Source organism: Danio rerio, chromosome 17 (assembly GCF_049306965.1).
Source record: "Danio rerio strain Tuebingen ecotype United States chromosome 17, GRCz12tu, whole genome shotgun sequence".
In the NCBI taxonomy this organism is placed as follows: Eukaryota; Metazoa; Chordata; class Actinopteri; order Cypriniformes; family Danionidae; genus Danio; species Danio rerio.
The window spans coordinates 6,067,501-6,084,186 of NC_133192.1; the positions used below are offsets into that span (position 1 = coordinate 6,067,501).

The 16,686-nt window shown below is 37.7% G+C and overlaps 1 long non-coding RNA gene across 3 annotated transcripts in view; it reads left to right on the top strand.

Annotated features, from left to right (window-relative positions):
• LOC141378509 (uncharacterized) overlaps positions 1-7,316 on the top strand; it is a 39,400-nt gene extending 32,084 nt beyond the window's left edge. For 2 of the 3 annotated variants that reach the window (XR_012393214.1, XR_012393215.1), the window contains 4 exons: positions 118-194; positions 407-612; positions 6,787-6,856; positions 6,937-7,315. This is a non-coding gene — a long non-coding RNA (uncharacterized lncRNA). Of the gene's footprint in view, positions 1-117; positions 199-406; positions 613-6,786; positions 6,857-6,936 lie in introns of all 3 variants that reach the window. The other variant, XR_012393213.1, reaches the window with a different exon arrangement.
• The last annotated feature ends 9,370 nt before the right edge of the window (positions 7,317-16,686 follow it).

The following is a 16,686-nucleotide window of genomic DNA, read 5'->3' on the forward strand; positions in this document are numbered from 1 at the left end:
TTTATCAAAATGTTGATTTTTTTTGTTGTTCTTGTTGTTGAGCGAGGTGGGTTATTTGTTCTGACCTTGTATGACTGTATGCCTGATTAATCAATAAAACATGTTATCTTTCTCCAGAGACAGCAGGAGTGAATGAGTCCATCAGCATGACGCGGCGAACACATGAAACTGCAGTCACTGTGTGAAGGATGATGGCAAGTAAATCACCTCAAGTCAGCTCAAACGTATTTATTTTAGAGACTCTTTATAGCATTTCTTTTGCAAATATAGGCAAAAATTGTCAGGAGATTTTAGGGTCTAATTTCCTTGTAAAATTCATTTTAAAAAGTTAAAGAAGACACATTTACAACTTTTTAGCTGTAATTATTAGTGCACTAATAAAACTTTCTTTCACTTTATTTTTCAGCGGAATGCTTGTTCAAGGGCCTGATTGTGGAACCTTTTTATTTATTTTTTTGGCAAGGAGCCAATGTCTTTTAATTGTTTTCAAAGGTGAACCCAGAGTTGAAACACTAACGACTGATTCACACTGGGCTTCAGCGTCAATGCTTGACTGAGGAAGCGTCTGAAGTTGGGGCTGACGTGATCATCATAGCAGCTTCAGCCAATGTGGTAAGTTCGCAATCGGCTACTATCTGAGTTGGTGGCTCAACTATCATAGTATGATGCATTGTTTGGGAAAAGAATGATGTAGTGACGAGTGTTTCCCAAAACCTGTAGTTTCTCTGTCACGGATCCAGGGGCGAACTGGGACAAAAATTCAGCCCTGGCACTGTTGCCACATCAGCCCACATTACCACACCGACACAGCCCCACCCACGGACACGCACATTCACTATTTATTTTGGTGTAAAGATGGTGAAATAATTTGACATTTTTGCCAGATTTTGATTATGTCCGGGTAACCTTGGATTGGGTCGGCCCATCTTCAAACCAGGCGGCAGTTGCCGATTGGGCCAAATGCTTAACATTTATTATTATTATTATTATTTTTATTATCATCATCATAATATCACATCTAGCAAGAGATAAAAGCTGTCTGCACTTAAAAACAATACTTTTTTTTTTTTTTAAACTGACCGGCCCACATTTAAAAATTGGTCCAGCATTTGCCAGAATTGCCAGATGGCCAGTCCGCCCCTGCGCGGATCCATCGTTGGAACCACATTAGTTATAATGTAAAAAACCCATTATGATGCTCTAAACGGGGTGGTGACAACTTCTTTTCTTTTTGCAAATTATATTGTTTTACATGCACATATATAAAAAATAAAATCCAATATTAGTTTTGTTAAAAACATGCACTCCATACTTTCCATATTAATTGAAATATATGTAAAAGGCACATATAGAGTCTGTGTTTCCTTTACAAATATTATTGAAAGCATTTTATATTCTATTCTTAAACATAAAAGCACTTACAAAAGCTAACACAAATTCTAATATCATATATAAATCATATAAATAAATAAATAAATAATGAGGTGATTTATAAAGAAATGACATTTAATATTTATTATTTATTAGTAAATGAAAAAATCCTATACTTTAATAAAAATATTAATAATAATGATGATGGCAATTATTATTATTATTATTATTAAATAGGATATTGTTTATTTATTTTAATTTTTTGAAAAGTTTACTTTTACAATTTGACACATCCAAACCACTGCAGAAATGTTCTTACCAACAGGCTCATGTCATATACAGTTCAGATACTCAATAAATAACCTATTATAAATTAAAAACGTTAATGTATGCTAAGTTTTTTGTTGCAAGTTCTCCCTGAGTTCGCGTGGGTTTCCTCTGGGTGCTCTGGTTTCCCCCACAGTCCTAAGACATGTGGTGCAGGTGAATTGGGTAGACTAAATTGTCCTTAGTGTATGTGTTTGAGTGAGTGTGTGTGATTGTTTCCCAGAGATGGGTTGCAGATGGAAGAACATCCGCTGCGTAAAACATATGCTGGATAAGTTGGCTGTTTATTCCGCTGTAGCGATCCCGGACTAATAATGGGACCAAGCCAAAAAGAAAACGTATGAAGGATAAAAAAACGGTAACACTTTATTATACTGCTTCTTCAACAGACATTAAACTGACTTTAAGAAACTTTGTAAGTACATGTCAACTTAAACTAACCCTAACCCCAACCTAACAGTCTACTTATAATCTAATGAGAATTCGTTGGCATGTAGATGCGATGTAACTTAAATTCAAGAAACAGACCATTAAAATAAAGAGTGACCAAATAAATAATAATGAAATAAAAATAATAAAAATTGCATTTTTTTAGGGAAATTTTGCAAGAAACATTGTTATCGCAATACTTAACAACATTGCATATTTTTTTTAGTATCATGCAGCCCTAGAAAATGACATGAAAGAATATCTGCGAATTAAGTAAACTTTATTTTTAAACTAAAAGTCATTCAAGTTCATTGTTTTTGAGGAAATTTAATCAAGGCTCACACAAGCGTCTCAGCGTTGTACAAGGAACACTTGTGGCCTATTTTTTTATAAATTACCCAGCACCATTCTGTTTGACACAGCAATCAACGGTTATCACCCCATGCTGCAGGACGCATCGATCACAGGCGGAAATCCTGCAGCACAGCAGGTTAAAACAAACAGGCCTGCGCCATGACGCCTGTTACCGTAATACAATTCATGGCAAAAAGAGGAGACATGGCAGAAAGTCTGCGTGCTCTGATTTACCTCACGCCTGTGTGAACTGGAAGCGAGAAATGGGCAGCCAGTGCGAGGTCTGTGTTCAGCTGCGCTCTTTATGATTTGGGCCATGCAGTCATAAATCAAGCCGGAGTGATGCCGAAGGGCTCTTCGCAGATGGTACGCCTCCAATTAATGGGCTGGTTTGGAAGTGTGGCCTGCTGGAGAGGAGGAAAAAGACCTGGCAAATGAAGAAGCAGCAAGAAACCAGGGGGAAGGAGTTGAGAGTGTGCTTGCAATCTGCAAAAAGACACAAAACATCTCAATGCTCGACTCTCGTGCTGGAGTCCTGCGAGTCTCAACAGTGCCGCAGAGGTTCATCATTTAAACATCACATAACCACTGGATTCACTGGCATGAATGTTTCATTAGAAAGGCTTTCACGGTGCAATGTTGCCTTGAGGTGGCACACGCTTCACAGATAAACAGTGCGAAAGATGCTTTATCAGTGCTGGAATTAATAGTTTTTCTCATATATTTAGTAAAATAATGTGTCACAGGAATCTTGTTGCACTCAGATCTTGAAAAGACTTTTAAATTGAACAGCATGTTCTGCATTTGCTTGTAGTGTACACTCAAATAAACGCTTACTGCTGCTTGTTCAAACTTCTTATTTAAAATGAGCTGAAACAACCAACCCAAGCTCATTCTGGAACGTAGCCTCGCAGACATTTCTGGAGACCGCGATTTACGTGGCCAGAGGTAGGTACGGACGTGTTTAGTTTTTTTCAAGTGAACGCTGCGGGGCGGTGTGGCCGACGGCCTGTCTCCGAGTGGAGGGCTTTCCCGATGCAACCAGTTTGTTCGCTTAGCTCACAGCATTGCGTCGGCGGAGCGGAGGCCTCGGAGGAGGAGCCGGCTGCGGGGACGGCGACCGGGATCGAGTCCGGGGAACAGCGGTTCCAGAAATCAAGTAAGACGAAAAACAGAATCCGAAAAATAAGGGCGAGAATGAGGCGGGATCCGAAAACGCGGTCGAAATCGAAGACGAGGGATTTTGCTTTTTTTTTTTCTGGACGGCTTTTTCAAACCGTCGCTTGGGTTTAGGGAAGGAGGAGGAGGAAGAGGAGGGCGGCAGGGTCGGCCGATCCGGCGGCTTTTCGCGCGAGAACAGCGCGGGCGCACGGCGCGCTCCCAAGAGTCGCCCGAGAGGCGAAAAAGCAGACACAGCGGCCTCTCGCGGATCCGCGAAAACAAAAACCGCTCGAATACGTACCTCCCGGGACGTATCTCGCGACCCGCAGAAACGTCCGCGGGGTTACGTTTCCACAATGAGCCCGGTTTGTATTTATTTTATGTTCAGTCCACTTAAATTTGTAAACAGCTAAGGCCCCTTTTACACTAACATGTTTTAGTTTTAGTGTCCCTTTTAGAATGAAAACGATTCACGTACACAGTGGCATATCACCTAGCGAATCTAAACAGTTTACTCCGTTCCACTACACCGCTAAAAATGCAAATCACATGACCACACACACACACACTCTGGTGTGCGCTGCAGAGTATGCGGACTTCATCAGCAGGTGCTTTGAGCACATCTACCCATATAAGCACAGAGTATGTCGGACAGTTCATCAAGGATCTACCACTGAATCTAATCTTCCTTTATTTGTTAAACGTGATGTTTAATTAATTATGTTGTCGATATCTATTGACATATTCCACGACTTTGGTCTGTTGAATCTAATACTTGTTCTCAGGTAACATGTTTTTGTTGAGCGCATCGAGTTTACTCAATTTAGTTCAGTCAACTTATTAGGGTTTTCAGTGTATGCAGATAGTAGTTTTTAAGTGTGAGTTGTACATTAAAACACCTTAAAACCAGTCAATCAAAGATATTCTTTTACATGAAAAAAGCCAAACTATCAAAATACATAAGGTAAGTGAAAAATAGCACCTTTTACAGACATGAAGTTACAAAACTGCTTTACAGTAAGAAAACATATCAAAACAGGGTAAAATCAAAAGGTAAAACCAGCTCACCATATGATTGTCCAAAAAGATGTCTATAATTTTAATGTCTTTGATTTAAATATTTAAATGTTGTTACTTCCATTATTTGTTTATTTTTTAAGTTGAACTGAGCCCAGAGTTCTCAATGCTAGGTATGTAGTATGCTATATATCACACACTTGTTTTATCCAGTCTCGTCTTGATGATTTTGCTTATAATGCGTTAATAATTCTGGGACGTCTCTTACCAGTGTCTGCCGCGGTCGTCTCTGTGGAGCAGAGAAATGAATTAATGTGTCGCTTCAGCGCTGTCGCACTCCACCATCTCGAGAATCCTGTGTAAATATTCCCTCTGTCACATTAAACTGTCTAATTGCGTTTCTCAGCCACTCCAAAACTCTCTGGATCTCCAACAGGGCTGAAACACGGCCAAATTCATTTATGCCAATCAACTGCCTGTCCTGAGGAAGTCTAATCCGAGGATGAAAAATGGACTGTGTTTTCTAAAGACCATTTGTTAAGGTCTGTTCATAACTAGAAGCATACAATATCTAATTATATTGCCGCCTCTCCTCACCAACCGACTGTTTATTATTAGCGCGTAAACGGCAAGTTTTATGTTTTATTTTTGCGATCTTCTGATCTCATTTGAAACTTTTTAAAATTATTATTATTGCTTGAACTGACAATACATGAACATCGTAGCCATGAGGTGAGTATCTAAAATCGATACTTAAAGGTTCAGGACACCCTGAAGAACTTTTTTTTTTTTTATATTAACAGATTTGTGTGTGTTGAGCATCAGTTAAGACAATGTTTGCACCTGTCAGCTTTAATTGTGGGGAAAACCGGATAATTTTGAGCTTTTGTCAGCTAATTTCAGCTTCCGGGTTTAAAATAATTTTTGGGGCCGGATCAAAATCGGCGACGTAGCGCAGAACTGCAAGTGCAATGATAACGCGTCGGTTTCTTATTATTATTCATTGCGGAGTTTTCTTATCCTATGAGAAGAGCCGGCTGCTTAATTATTCATGAGAGCACGTGCTTTCCGAAGGCAGACCTGCTAGTTTCAAGCAAGCTGTGAGTGAGACACAGACCATCGGCACATAGCCGTTCATGAAGGCTCATATGTGTTTGTTTCCATGATCCACGCGGTTTGTTGCATGTTTTTTCCCTGCGATCCTGTCAGGGCCGATCATACAGCAAAGCTGTGTGTGTGCTGCTAGCATTTTTGTCGGGAGAGCAGCACGAGAATTAGAGAATGGCGGACGCTGTCTTTTATCAGGAGTTCGTTCACATTCAGACACATCACCGTGCTGCTGTGTTTGCCTAAATCCTCTATATTACCAGCAGGGCTAATGGTTAAAATAGACAGGTCAGGAGACCTGCTGCACTGAGTCTGCATTCAGATATATAATTTAGACCCGGGGATCGAGGGAGAATCCTCATAGTGTTTACATGAACACACTTATCTTTATAATGATATAAATTGTGGTTATGTGTATATGAAATTACGAATAACAAATGTAGCAGGGCATTAAATTACTGTTTATTTCTTTGCATTTTAACTTTGTGAACTATAAACTCATGCGTCTCACGGTTTGTGTCTCAGTTTGTGAGCTAGCTGACAACAACAGTTATTCGCTCCCCTTCTCCCCTACTGGCCACGCCCACTCCTGCCCGATGCTTGCGGAGCTTCACGCCCATTAATCATGCATCTTTTGAAAAAATTCTGAAGTAGACTTTAACCGAAAGAGGGGGGTGTCGTGGTCCTTTAAGTAAAAGCACTTGCAAAATGTTTTACTCAAGTAAAAGTAAAAAGCTGAACTGAACTGAACTTCAACACTAAAAAACTGAACTCCATTTGTTGCTTAAGAGAGCTTATAATATTGTCCTTAAAATGTTTTTATTACCTAAAAACTGCTTTTATTCTAGCTGCCATAAAACAAATAAGACTTTCTCCAGAAGAAAAATAGTATAACAAATACTGTGTGGGGGGAAAAAAATCCTTGCTCTGTTAAACGTCACTTGGGAAATATTTGAAAAAGAAAAACAAATTCACAGGGGGGCTAATAATTTTGGCTTGAACTGTAAATTTCCCATTCAGATCGATGCTGCGCTGACGTCCCGCAGGTTCACGGCCACCGTCAACAGTCTATTGACCCTCCAGTCTTCAGGTGAGCAATTGAACTGCATCTCTAAAGGGTTTGCAGAACGAAAAACCTCTCACTTTGTGTTCTTTCTTCAACCACCCTAGAAATTGATTGCATTGCACAGAGTGCCCTCCACATATAATCAAAAGGCAGGCGGCCAGCTGAGACGGGAAGCTGTGCCTTTGAGACGCATTGCCTTCACGAGGTATGGAGAACTGAAGCCTTTCAGCAGAAGCTCATGCTGCGTCCTGAAGGAGATGCATGAATAAACAACAAAGCAGCATTTTCAAATGTTCACTCCTCAATGAAATGACTCTGTTTGCTTGGATGTAATCTGACTCTATAGAATATTTTCATGGACATCTGTTGACCTGTTTTGTGTTTAGGGAAAGGTGTTCTTTTTCCGAACACCTGCAACACTTGCAGCACATCTGAGCTGTTCTGGGATGGAAATGTGAGAATATATTTGCTTGTATTTTCCTCAGTTCTCTTCTCTTCATTTGTGCCAGACACTTAAACAACCTCTTACAAGGACTTAACAACAATGCAAACTCCACGATCATGCAAACTCCACACAGAAATGCCAACTGGCCCAGCCACAGTGTTGGCTCACTTTAAAACAAAAACTTGTTAAAAAATTAAATAAATAAATAAAATATTTCTGGGTCTTGAGGATTTGAAAAGTTTTCCTGACTAAAATTATATTTTATTTTATTTTATTTTACTTTATTGAAAAAATTTATTTATTTATTTATTTTTTTTTGCTTTTGGGATTTAACAAATGCACTATGATTTTATTTAATCATTTTTTTTCTTCTGTGATTAAACAAATGCACTATGATTTTATTTTATTTTTTCCTTCTGGGATTAAACAAATGCACTATGATTTTGTTTTTTAATTTATTTTATTTTGTTTTTTCCTTCTGGGATTAAACAAATGCACTATGATTTTATTTTATTTTCAATGTAATTTAAATTAATTTTATTTAATTTTATTTTATTTTATTTTGCTTTATTTAATTTAATTTAATTTTTTCCTCCTAGGATTAACCAAATGCACTAGGATTTTATTTTATTTTACATTTATTTTATTTTATTTTATTTTTTGCTTGTGGGATTAAACCAGTGCAGTGATTTTATTTTATTTTCAATTTATTTTATTTTGTTTTGTTTTGTTTTGTTTTATTTTTTTTTCCTCCTGGGATTAAACAAATGCACTTTTATTTTATTTTATTTATTTTTTGTTTTGTTTTGTTTTGTTTTATTTTTTTGCTACTGGGATTAAACAATTGCACTATGATTTTGTTTTATTTTCAATTTATTTTATTTTATTTATTTATTTTTATTTTTTTTCCCTCTGGAATCAAACAAATGCACTATGATTATTAATTTAATTTAACTTAATTTTATTTTGTTTTTTGCTTATGGGATTAAACAAATGCACTGTTTTTTTTTTTTTTTTTTTACTTTAATAAAATTTTTATTTTAGAATAACAGCAATATTAACTTGAGAAGGAAATATCAAAATTTCCAAAAGGTCATAAAAAGTAATCTGTTTTATCTTTAAATTATGTAGATTTTTCTGACCTCAATGGCTCATTTTTATATTTTAGTAAAACAGGGCTTAATATCACAAATAATTTTGTTTCTCAATTGAATGTATCTAGATTTCACTACTAGATATATTGAGCGCAATGGTATATATATCGTGGTCTTGCATTGTCTTAGCCCTAAGTAAATATCTTTGTGCAAGTTAAACTCTATGAACTAACTTGCTTTGTGAGACGAGATACTCTACAAGCTCCATCATGACTGAGTCACATGCATGTGCTGCATTATGCAACAACAGCTGCTTAGGTATATTTAGAGCATTACTGTGGTTGCTAGGTGATTTAAAGTGGTTTTTAGGAGTTCAGAGTGCCTTTAAGTGCATTAATATGTGGTTTTGCCCATTTTAATATTTGCTAGAGAAAGAAACATTATTATTATAGGATAACTGTAATGTCAAATTTTAATCCTAAGAGATGAAACTGACAGTGATGCTTACCTTAGCAGAAATGACTGCGCTGGGACTAGACTGCAGTTCTGCTTTGGTTTTATTTTAAGATTTTGTTTGGAGACTAGTTTCATAACCCTACTTTATTAATTTCAGCCCACAAAATCCCAGAATACCTGCATCAAGCATTTTTATCTGCTATTGCCATTTAAACGGTCTTAAAATTACTCATCCCAACATTAGCAAGACTCTTCCAAGACTCATTTAAATGTAAATGTAAAATATTAATGCGGGTCTTAGCAGGATTATCTTAATATAAGTGCTCTCTCCTCTTCGCTGACAGCTTCTGATTATTTCTGTCAGCTATATTTAGTGGTATTTGCTAAGGCGGAAGTATTGGCACTGTTATACACTACTGTATGCGTATATTAACATACTTGCACATACTGTATGTGTATATACATACTGAATTATTATCCCTGCAAAATTTTTTGCCCCTCTGGTATTTATCTCACCAGTTTCTGTTTAACAAAGAGAAGATTTCTTCAACACATTTCTAAACATAACAGTTTTGATAATTTCTACTAACTGATTTATTTTATCTTTGCCATGATGACAGTAAATAATATTTGAATATATATTTATAAAGACACTTCTATACAGCTTAAAGCGACATTTAAAGGCTTAACTAGATTAATTAGGTTACCTGGGCAGGTTTAATTAATTAGGCAAGTTATTGTATAATGATGGTTTGTTCTGTAGACTATGGAAAAAATATATTGCTTAAAGGGGCTAATAATTTTGTCCTTAAAATGATTATAAAAAATTAAAAACTCATTTTATTCTATCCAAAATAAAACAAATACGATTTTCTCCAGAAGAAAAAATATGTTCAGACATACTGTGAAAGTGTAATTTTATTTATTTTATTTAATTTTATTTAATTTTATTTTTTATTTATTTATTTATTTGCTTCTGGGATTTAACTAATGCACTTCTATTTATTTTTAATTTAATTTAATTTAATTTAATTTAATTTATTTTAATTTAATTATGTTTTATTTTATTTTATTTTATTTTATTTAATTTTACTTTATTTTATTTTATTTTTTGCTTCTGGGATTAAACAAATGCACTATGATTTTATTTATTTTTTTCCCTCTGGAATTAAACAAATGCACTATGATTTTGTTTTATTTTTTATTTTATTTTATTTTATATTATTTTATTTATTTTATTTTATGCTAAGGTCAATATTATTACCCTCTTTAATATTTATCTCCCTGACTTGCCTAATTAACCTAACTTTCATAGTTAACCTAATCAATCAAGTCAAGCCTTTGAATTGCACATTAAGCTGAATACCAGTGTCTTCCAAAATATCTGGTAAATATTATGTGCTGTCATCATGGCAAAGATAAAAGAAATCAGTTATTAAAACTACGTTTACAAATATGTTGTAAATAAATCTCCATTTCTAGTGTCTGAAAAAGAAATTGATCAGGTGGAATTACAATATTATTTAGTTTGTTATAATATTTATTTATTCAGGGCTGCACCTGGTTAGCACTGTCGCCTCACAGCAAGAAGGATGGTTTGAGTCCCTGCTGGGTCAGTTGGTATTTCTGTGTGGAGTTTGCATGTTCTCCCCATGTTGGCATGGGTTTCCTCCGGGTGCTCCGGTTTCCACAACAGTCCAAACACATGCGCTATAGATGACTTGAGAAAACTAAATTGGCACTAGTGTATGTGTGTGAATTCAAGAGTGTGTGGGTGTTTCCCAGTTTGAGTTGGTGCTGGAAGTGCATCCGCTGTGTAAAACATATGCTGGATAAGTTGGCGGTTCATTCCGCTGTGGCGACCCCTAATGAATAAAGAGATTAAGCCAAAGGAAAATGAATGAACGATTATATTTATCTATTCATTCATTCATTCATTCATTCATTTATTAGAGTGAAGTTTAATTTTAAACTAATTTCGAGAGAAGCATGTACTCATGATTGACCCAGCTGGTCCACATTAGCTAATCATGATCCTCCAATCAAAGGATCCCAAGTCACTATATATATCCTCATTTCCTTTCTACAGCTATCTTCTTCTGGAAGAAGCCCCCCTCCTCTCCTTCTTCCTCCTTTATCCAGAATGGGCGGCACGGTGGCTAGTGACTAGCACTGTTGCCTCACAGCAAGAATACCTATGGTGTTGGGTCCTCGCTGAGCCATTAGGTATTTCTTCGTGGAGTTTGCATGTTCTCCCATGTCCTCCGGGTTCCCCGTTTTCCTCCCACCATCCAAATGTGCTCTGTATTATAGATAAAATAAGCCTAAACCTTTTTTATAATGTCTTACTCTCAGAAAGTTTGCCTTGGCCTCAGCAGCGGGGGAGTTTGAGATCGACCTGAGCTCAATCTCCCCTCGCCCTGCAAAGGGGGGAGCCCTGGGCTCGAGGATCCCTTGAGCTCAGGGCTCTCTCCCGGAACAGCATGCCAAACAAGCTATGTATAAATCATGAGCTAAGTGTGAACTCTTGAATTATAATTAGAGGACAGACAGGATATTATCATTTGAACCAACCAGTTAGCAATCACTAACTATATGCAGCGGAAAAAAACTATTAAAAACCATACAGCAACTTTTTGACATCCACCCACAATATCCAGCACTAGCAAAAATCTAGTTGATGCTGTATTACAGCACCCAGGACACATTTTACAGCCTCTCAGACAATGTTGAATTGCCTTGAATGGAATAAAAATAGTTTATGGCAGCTGTGGATCTAAATGACATAGAGGCGTGCTGTAAGTTTGTGTAAAGAATTGTTCATGATTCCTGCGCCCGTCCTACAGCCTCTTTTTATTGACTTCCTGAGTGTGCCCTTTCCCGCTGAGATTCATTTTTAAATGTCACCTTGAAGAATCTAGTAATTATTCATGTCTGTTCTTTGCAAGTGCTGTTCCAATTGTTACTCTAACCTTTCTATTGCTTAAGATGTAGATGATATTACACGCCGGGGGTTTTCCTGCGCCGGATTCGTCTGCATCACAGCAATTAATTGCTTCTTTGGACTGCTTCTACACACAATGTGAAAAGGACAAGTGGCTATTGTTAGAATTGATGGAAAACAAAAGGCAAATGGGCTCTGTGTCGCGCGTGGGGAATTTCAATGTCGTCTTGCTTGAGGAAGCGTCGCACATATGCTTGTTATGAAACACAGTCATCAACCAATGAGCTGATGCGGGCAGGCCCTTCTGTTGAATACAAATGCGTCAGATACACTGAAGCGGGAGTTTATTTTAATGCCTCACTATAGAATACTGGAATGTGTGATCAGCAGAACTGTGGTTCTGTTTTGTGTGTGTTGGAATGTGGTTGCTAGGGTGATTTTTTAACAGTTGCAAGTTAGGCTGAACAATATATCATTTGAGGATGGAAATCGCAATGTGTGTATCCGCAATAGTCACATTGCAAGATTTGATTATTAATTAATGAATAAAGTGTAACGGGTTATAAGTCCCGCCTTGTAGGGGAGAATTATTGTGTGTGTCCCTGGAAGACCTAGAAGTGAAAGGATCTCAGTCCCCACCCCTGGTGCTTTTAGTCTCAATGTGCACTGTATTTGTGTATTTATTTGACCCACACAGTTGTGTTGAAAACTACAGGAATTAGAAAAGTGGGCTTCACGTAAGTCGGTGTCAGTATAGTGGCTAACCTGAAGTATTTTAAGCGAGGTGAAGGAAGTAAATCACATTCCCACTCCCCTAAACCTAACAATGTGATTGAGACGCCCCTACTCCAAGGTAAGTTGAACAAATGAATGATGACCATAAAATCAATTAACTATTAATTTATTATTTTCTTTGTTAGGAACTTTCTAAATGGATAATGTATGTTTAAATAAATAATACAAAAAAAAATAATAATAAAAGATGTCCACAGATGTAACGTTAAATCCTTGTTTAACTCAATAGACAACCTTCCTAAATTAATTAGTTTCAATATCAAAGCACACAAATGAATCTCATAAACCACTCTGAGTGACCTAAACCTTTGTACTATATGAACGACTCTTTTACGTTCAATTCAAGTAATTCATTCACTCTAAATGAGCTCTAATAGAACCTTTAGCTGCGTCCCAAATGGCACAATATACACTATGCACTCATGCACTATGTACTTGTGCATTTACACACTTAACAGGATAGTATATGTATGTAGTGGCGTCCCAAATGGCACACTAATATTTTTTTACTAAGCAGAAATTCAAACCGTTTCCCTGATGACGTTTGACGGTTGCCAAATCAGTAAAAATAAACAACCGAATTATCAGATAATACCTGCCGTAAGTATTGTCGCATTTACCATCAGGAGGCGCTATAATCACTCTCGTAGGCGAATTTTGCTTTCACCATCCAAAATAAATAAAGTTATTCAACATGTGCTTCCGATAGCTCCGCCCCTTCCGCTACATAAGCGTGAAGTGTCCATCATTACACACTTCATTTTAGCGGCTGAATGAGTGCATCATCCAGGTAATTAAAGTGCACTTAATATTTTTAGAGTTTTCAATGTGAACACACTACCCTAGTAGCAAAGAATTCTGGCCCAGATTTGGCATAAAGCTGGCACAGCAGGCATTCATCCGGCACTGGCATACAGCATGTGGGCCAAACATGGCCCGGGTTTGGCAGAGGTGGCACCGTCTTTAAGGCGGCACACAAGATTTGGGCCAGATGAAAAACGTAGTATTTGGCCCAGATTTAAAAATTTGATAAGTGGGCCATTTGAGTTTGGCCAGTCTTGACCCACATTTAAAATACACTAAAATCATTTTTGAGTAAAGAAAAAAAATTCTACCAATCAGGTCACTTTGAGAAAAAGCGTGCCCATAGTATGCCTAAAGCGCATCACTCCATGGGTTTATCAATTTCATTGCAATCGTGACACACCAACCTATCTGGCCCAGTTTACGCCCAGTTATAACTTATTAACTTGGCTGAGACTTGGCCCAGATATGGTCCATGTTTGGCCCTTATCTGGAAGCCAGATTTGGTCCAGTCATGTACCGTAATTCACTGCGGCATGTGGGCTAAGCAAAACCTGATTGTGTGGGCCAGAGCTGGGCCAGAGAAATTTTGCTATGTGGGTACCTGAACTGGGCCAGATAGGTTGGTGTGTCACGATTGCAATGAAATTGATAAACCCATGGAGTGATGCGCTTTAGGCACACTATGGGCACGCTTTTTCTCAAAGTGACCTGATTGGTAGAATTTTTTCCAGTGCCGGATGAATGCCTGCTGTGCCAGCTTTATGCCAAATCTGGGCCAGAATTCTTTGCTACTAGGGTACATACACTATTTATACTACAAAATGGCGTAGAATAGTTCATAAGTATGCGATTTGGGACGCAGCTGACTCAGTTTTAAATGAACCTTGAAATACTTTAAATAAACTCTGAAATAACCTTTTACCCAGTTTAAATAAACTCTGAAATAACCTTTCACTCAGTTTAAATAAACTCTGAAATCCCAAACGATTCACTCAATTGATTCACAAATGTATCTTATGAACAACTCATGTGATTAAGTCCTCAAGACAAAACTAAACCACTCAGTTCAGTGCAGAGTATATATATATATCAGTGAAACAGTAAAAGTTTTTGTGTGTGTGTGTGCGTGCAAAGAAGTTGGTACCAGTCTGTAGCAACGATGAATATGGTGAGATGACTTGAGATGACTAGAGATGACTTGTGATGATTTGTGATGACTTGCGATGACTTGTAATGAATTCAATAAACGACTCAGGCAGGACTGCAAGAAGATGTCGTCGGATTGACAGGGTAGTTATATTATTAAGAAAAACACTGGCGGTGTAAAAAGAAAATTAGCGTAGCTTATTCACACCAAGCACAGACCAGTTCTCAAAAGAAATGCTTCTAAGAGCAAAACTCAAGCAGAAACGCACGTGTCACTTCAAAGAAAAGGATAAAGATATTACCCATGTAGCAAAGAATTCTGGCCCAGATTTGGCATAAATCTGGCACAGCAGGCATTCATCCGGCACTGGAATATACAGCATGTGGGCCAAACATGGCCCTGGTTTGACAGAGGTGGCATCGTTTTTAAAGCAGCACACATCACTTGGGCCAGATGTAAAATGTAGTATTTGGCCCAGATGTTAATATTTGATATGTTGGCCATGTAAGTTTGGCCTGTCTTGACCCACATTAAAAATACTTTTTTATTATTTTCAAATAAAGAAAAAAAAAATCTACCAATCAAGTCTCTTTGAGAAAAAGCTCACCCATAGCGTGCCTAAACTGCAATAATTCATGGGTTTATCAATTTCATTGCAGTCGTGACACACCAACAAATCTGGCCCAGTTCAGGCTCAATTATTAGTTATTACCTTGGCTGAGAATTGGCCCTGATATGGTCCATGTTTGGCCCTTCTCTGGAAAGCCAGACTTGGTCCAGTAATTTACCGTAATTCACTGCGGCATGTGGGCCAAGCAAAGGCTGATTGTGTGGGCCAGAGCTGGGCCAGAGATATTTTGCCCTGTGGGTATTAAATATTATTATTTATTACTGTATAAGATTATTTATACAGCAATAAACATGTTATTTTACATTTGATTGTATAATTTTTTTTCCCAGAGGTGTGTTGCAGCTGGAAGGGCATTCGCTGCGTAAAGACGTGCTGGATAAGTTGGCGGTTCATTCTGTTGTGGCAACCCTGGATTAATAAAGGGACTAAGCCGAAAAGAAAATGAATGAATAAATCTTTGATTTCTGGTTGTCATGGTGGCGCAGTGGGTACCACGATCACCTCACAGCTAGCAGGTCAGTGGTTCAAGCCTTGGCTGGGTCAGTTGGATTTCTGGCCAATATGAATGTGAACATGCGCTATAGGTGAATTGAATAAACTAAATTGGCCATTGTGTGTGTGTGTGTGTGTGTGTGTGTGTGTGTGTGTGTGTGTGTGTGTGTGTGTGTGTGTGTGTGTGTGTGTGTGTGTGTGTGTGTGTGTGTGTGTGTGTGTGTGTGTGTGTGTGTGTGTGTGTGTGTGTATGTGTATGTATGAGTGTGTATTGTTGTTTTACGGTACTGGGTTGCAGCTGGAAGGGCATCCATTGCATAAAATATGTGCTGGATAAGTTGGCGGTTCGTTAAGCTGTGGCGACCACTGATGAATAAAGGGGAAAACAATTGCCACAATGTTCTAAATGGTTGCAAGGATGCTGTGGACCATTGCTGTTGATGTTTTTGTTGTTGTTGTTGTTTGGGATAGTTCACCGAAAAACAAAATGACTCACTATTTACTCTCCCTCAAGTAGTTCCAAACCTTTATAAGTGTATTTCTTCTGTTGATCACAAGTGAAGATATTTTGGAATTACAACTACTATGGAAGCCGATAGTAACAAGTTTTGAGCGTTCTTCAAAATATCTTCTTAAGTGTTCAGCAGTTAAAAAAAAAGAAACATAAACGGTTTGGTACAAGTAAAAGGTGGGAAATGGATGACAGAATTACATTTTTTTAGTTGAACTATCCCTTTTAAGGGCACGAGTTTTTTAGGGTCTCTGGTGGATTTAAGTGACCAAAGCAGGCGCGAATGGCACTCGCGAGAGAAATTTGAGATCTGAAAAACATACACAGCGACCTTATGTGGATTCCCGGAAAAAAAAAAAAAAAACATACCTCCTGGGACGTATTTGGCGATCTCCAGAAATGTATATAGGGGCACGTTTTCAGAATAAGCCTGGATTGCAATTAAAATTTGAACTAGTTGAACAATCCCTTTTAAGGGCACTTGCTCTAAGTGCTAATTAGTTGCTGCTAGGATGTAGCTTAGCAAACACTA